Genomic DNA, 5,450 nt, shown 5'->3' on the forward strand with positions numbered 1-5,450 from the left:
TAAAGCCCCCTCAGCATGTCACAGCTCTCAGGTCTTGGATAGACTGTGTTATAGTTCTCAGGTCTCAGGACCATGTTATAGCTCTTAGACAAATCAGTGCTACAGCTCAGTGTTACAGCTCTATTTAATTTAGAAGATAGCAGGAAAATCCATCTTCAAGGCGTGTTGGCATGTCGATCCAAAGACACGAGTAAAAGAGCGCCCCAGCGCGTGGGGGAGAGAGAGAGAGAGCGAGCTTTGCCTCCTCTTTTTATGTTTGCCTCTCCCTGGGCCTGTCCTATGTAAATTGGGCCAGCCAGGAGTGTTGTTTGTCTTACCTGAGGTCCTCACTCCGGTCCTCGGTCCTCCGACCTTCTTTTGTTCTATTTTTGCGGGCTTTTCTCTTCTTTGTCTTTTAGCCACTGCCATTTTGGACTCTTTTTCCCTATTCTACCTACCTAACAGAATCAAATCTGAGTTGATAGTGGGGGTGAGTGAGTGGGCAGATGGACAAGATTAATAAAAGTAAAACACCAGTGTATAAAGCAGGCAGGCTGATTCTTCTCCGTGACCAGTAAATAGCACAATATATGAAAGCAGTTCTTTAAGTAAAAGGAGCTACATCTGAAGCCATAGCCCACATGGCTCAGTGGTAAAGAATCTGCCTGCCAATGCTGGAGACTCGGGTTTGATCCCTGGGTTGGGAAGATTCCCAGGAGTAGGAAATAGCAACCCACTCCAGTATTCTTGCCTGGGAAATCCCATGGACAGAGGATCCTGGTGGGCTACAGTCCATGGGGTTGCAAAAAAGTTAGGCATGACAGTGACTAAAGAACAACAGCAAGCGTCCCAGGACATATGGGCCAACCACCTTGTTGGCCAGGCTGAGGCACTATATACTCCAAAGTATGTGCCTATGTATTTAACCTAAACTCATTACTTACAAATGATATCTTTTAAATGAAAATACCTACATATTTTTAAAAGACAAGCCAAGTCTTGAGATAGAGAGAAAAAAAATAAAATCTCTGCATTGAAATTCATGGGTTTAATTAATTAACACTCCAGGGAGGAACTTGCCTCTTTTAAAAGTGTTATTCATTTAAAAGGAGTAACATGGATTTATCATAGAGAATTTGGAAAATCCAGTAATTTCATCACTCTGAGATATTGCTTCATAATATTTTGATGTGAAAATATCTTACACAGGGTTCTCCGGAAACAGATTCTGAAAAAAAGCTACATAAATGTTCATTGGGCAGATGTCCTCAAGAGACACCCGTGTAAGAAAGTGCGGGCCTAGCCCAGGGAATTCTGCTTAATGCACTGTGGTGACCTGAAGGGGAAGGAAATCCGAAAGGGAAGGGATATCTGTATGTGTGTGGCTGATTCATTTTGCTGTACAGTAGAAACTAACACAACATTGTAAAGCAACTAGAGTCCAATAGAATTAATTAAAGAAATAAAAAATAGGCACAGTACAAAAGAGCAAAAAAAAAAAAAAAAGAATTAAAAAAAAATCAGTGAATCACCATATACATGAATCAGTCTTGCAGTAAATCACTGCAAGAAGTATAATCTAGAGTAACGATTCCTGGTCAGTTTTAGCACCATTAAACACACTGAAAATTTTTAGGAAAAAGAAAAAAGAGAGGGCGAACCCTGCAGAGGCAAAATCTGAGGCCAAATGCAGGTGCCACTGAGACTCAGCTGACTATGCAGGGGAGCTGGAAGGCCCTTTCAGGGCAGTTTCGAGTATAGGTAAGTGGGTGGGCTTTGTAGCCTGGTATCAGCAAGTCATTGGCCCCCCGGAGGGGGCTAATTTTGTATGAGTCGATTTCCCAGGGCCAAGAACAATTACCAGCGAGGGCTGCAGCTGTGAGCTATCAGCGGGGATATTTGCTGCAGCTGGTGAGGGCTACGTGCTCCAAAGAAAGGATTTGGGTGAAGGCTGCCTTATCCACGACCACATCCCGTCAAAACTGGGATCAGACCGTATGTACAACTTCACAGCCCCCTTTTCCACTCAACGTTATTGGCTGAATTTTTCCCATTTCCTTACTCTTTAGGGAGAAAGCATTTTGAATAGCTGTCGATTTTATTATACGGAGATATTTATTTAAACATTCTCTTAATATATATCTGTATTATTTTGGCAATAAATGGCAAAAAGATTCACATTTCCATAGCCCTACTAGGTTTTTTTTTTTTTTAATTTTATTTTATTTTTAAATTTTACAATATTGTATTAGTTTTGCCAAATATCGAAATGAATCCGCCACAGGTATACCCGTGGTGGGTATTTTGTTTTTGTTGTAATAAAGCAACATGAACAGACAAAAAAAATAAATAAAAAAAAAAATAAACATTCTCTTAATGCTGAACGTTTAATTTTTGATAAATTTTCACTCCAGTAAATAATATTGTGATGAACATCTTTGTGTCTTTATAATGTACAAGGTAATAAAAAGAAGAATTTATATTTAAGTTGCATGCTTTTTACTGACCAGGAGAGGCCGACTTTTTTTTTTTTTTTTTTTCACCTTCCTTGTGGTGCTTTTATGAGGAATAAATGAGAATATATGTGTAAAGGAGGCTATAATTTATACCTCATTTAATTCTTGTAAAGACTCCATAATGCAGAGCCCATCATTATCTTCATTTTGCAGATGAGGAACCCAAGGCATAGAGAAGTTCTGAAGTTCCATAAGCTCATCTAAAATTCCATAACTGGTGAGCATTCCAACACAGGCACTGTATATCCAGAGATTAAGCAATACATTATACTATTCACTCAGCCTGCTTTTCTGGTGATTTTCCTAAATTTATTCCCTTGGAAGGAGAATCCTGCAATTAAAAGGTCCTGGTGGCTCAGATGGTAAAGAATCTGCCTGCAATGCAAGAGACTGGGATTCAATCCCTGGGTCAGGAAGATCCCCTGGAGAACGGAATGGCAACTCACTCCTGTATTCTTGCCTGCATAATGCCATGGACAGAGGAGCCTGGTGGGCTACAGTCCACTGGGTTGCAAAGAGTTGGACACAATTGAGCAACTAAAACTTTCACTTTCACAGCTCATGATAAGAATTGCCAGGTTACTTTCCAGAAGCAGTGAGTTACTTTCCAACAGAGCAGAGGGTTTTATTTCACCATAGTCAAAAATGCAGAACCTAAATCCTTAATCAGAACCATGGTAAATAAACAAGTAACCTATTTCCTTGTCTTCCATAAGGCACTATGAACATTGATTGTTCTTAAGCAGCAGGTTTTCCTTTTGTTTTTAAGCAGACTCAATTATTTCAAGATCATCTATGTGTTGACTAAAATGTACCACCTACGTTTCAGAGAAGGATTATTTTGTTTGTGGAATGAATGGTTGAATGAGGGCAGAGATAAGGCAATAGACCAGCAATTTTGTGCTGCATTGAGAGCTGAATACAGCAGTGAGTGAAAACCTTGTAGAATAAAATCCTTCAAAAACAGGGAAGGAACTTTTGATAATTGAAAGGGTTTCCAGAAATAGTTTCCTAGGGTCTTCCTTAGACTCAGTTGAATTGCCTGTTTAATAAACATTGACTAATTGTTTAGTCAGATGCTATCATGTGCTCGGAAACACTGACTTTTAATGTTGGAAGGAACTTTAGGGTCATGAGACTCCACCTCTTATTTCAAGAAGGAGGAGCAGCCACTACAGCCTTTTTGGGTCATTTCCCTCTTCTGGGTGTGGGGCTGCAGGAGCTGGGGTTCTGCTACCCTTCATTATTAGAGAAGCCCTTCAGAAATGTACTAGCAGTCACTTGTAGGTATCTTATTTTCACATTGACTTAGACCGTTCTTACCTTCAAAATAGCTCAATAAATAATTTATTTCTGAATTCTGAAGGATTCCTTTGTAAAATCAAGATTTTCACTCAGTTTTGTCCTGTGGCACTGTATTGAACCTCTCCGAGTTCAGTACCTTGCCATCTCCTCTTCCACATAGGTCATTGTAAAGCTTAAAGGAGCCAAAGTATGCAAAATTCTTAATAAAATAGTTCCATGGACTAAGCACTCTTAGTCCGTGCTTATCCTCAACTACAAGACTCTACTGTATATTCACCGCATAGGGTTTTGGTGGAGATCAAATGAGGTAGCCCTTGTAGAGTAACTGGCACAGCACCCAGCACAGAGCAGGTGAGTCATTTGTAGCCGTGATTACTTTAATACCTGTTGCCACGTTTAAGTCATTGTCACATTGACTGGGCTGACTAAAGGCATGGATACTAGGCACCTCATCAGCTTTCAGTCCTGTTGAATTTAAATAAAGGGTAAAATCTATATAGAGAGATAGCAACATTTAGATTTTATGGAATAATTTCAGCCTATTTATCTTCAATGTCTAATTTTCTCAACTCTTTTACTTTCCTTTTCTCAACATTTTTTTTTCTTTTTTTGATGTGGACCAGTTTTTACAGTCGTTATTGAATTTCTTACAATATTGCTGCGGTTTTATGTTTTAGTGTTTTTTTTGGCCCCAAGGCATATGAGATCTTAGCTCCCCAACCAGGGATCAAACTTGAACCCCCTTGCGTTGGAAGGTGAAGTCTTATCCACTGGATCACCAGAGAAGTCCCTTTTCTCTCTTGACAATAACTGAAGTGTGCTCATCTTTGTGATTCAGTCTGAAGATAACTGGGCCAGTGATGAGCGATTTAAGTGACTGCCACGGTCCATGTGTCCTGTTAGTTGCTAAGTTGGATGGATTGGTCCTTCTGGCCTTGGGCAGCATTTAACACTGCTGACTCCTCCCTTCCCTGGACCTTAAGGACACAGCTTCCCTTGTGCTTCCTGTTTTCCTTCTCAAATCCTTTAGGATCTCTTTCTTCTTTTGCTGGCACTTATGTTCCGAAGTTCCCCTGAATTTCATGTGCAATCACTTTTCCCCGTCACGTCCCATTCTTTTTCTGAGTGATTGTTTTTCTGCCAATGATGACTTCATCTTTATCATATTGAGTTGGACTGAAATCTGTGTCTCTGACCTAAACTGTTTAGAAGTGTCCAGTGGTTGGTTTCATACCTGTGTTTGTTTTTTTTTTAATGTTACTAATTCAAAGAGGCATTTATTTCTTTGAAAAATAAATTTAAATGGATGAACGGTAAACCTCCTCTTGGCAAGTCAAGCTCAATGTGTAGAGAATAGAGTCCATCACAATTTCCCCCAGACTAGCTCCAAATCCAACCCTAACCCTTAACCACAATGCAGTTACCAGTGCAAAAATGATCATCCAGGCAGCCCAGTAGAGCGAATAAATTAAGTTTTTTGCCTTTTCTGAGTAAAATCTCTCTCACATTTTAAATGTCACCTTGTTTATGAAGACTTTGAGTCCATCCATCATGTTCTTTTCTGTACGATCTGCCTTATTCTAGCAGTTACTTTATCCCCTTACTATTTTCATTTATGTTTCCTTTCTTCTAGACTAGGGGTCAAGAAAC

At 39.7% G+C, this 5,450-nt stretch overlaps 1 long non-coding RNA gene across 1 annotated transcript; it reads left to right on the top strand.

The window, feature by feature from the left end:
* Positions 1-1,849: 1,849 nt before the first annotated feature.
* On the top strand, positions 1,850-5,147 carry LOC147343989 (uncharacterized). The gene is made up of 3 exons (XR_015155653.1): positions 1,850-1,974; positions 2,649-2,712; positions 2,820-5,147. It is a non-coding gene; the product is annotated as an uncharacterized LOC147343989 (long non-coding RNA).
* Positions 5,148-5,450: the final 303 nt, after the last annotated feature.

The sequence above is a fragment of the Bos grunniens genome, chromosome 26 (assembly GCF_055505025.1).
Source record: "Bos grunniens cultivar Pamir isolate PY7600 chromosome 26, Bosgru_T2T1.0, whole genome shotgun sequence".
NCBI classification, from domain to species: Eukaryota; Metazoa; Chordata; class Mammalia; order Artiodactyla; family Bovidae; genus Bos; species Bos grunniens.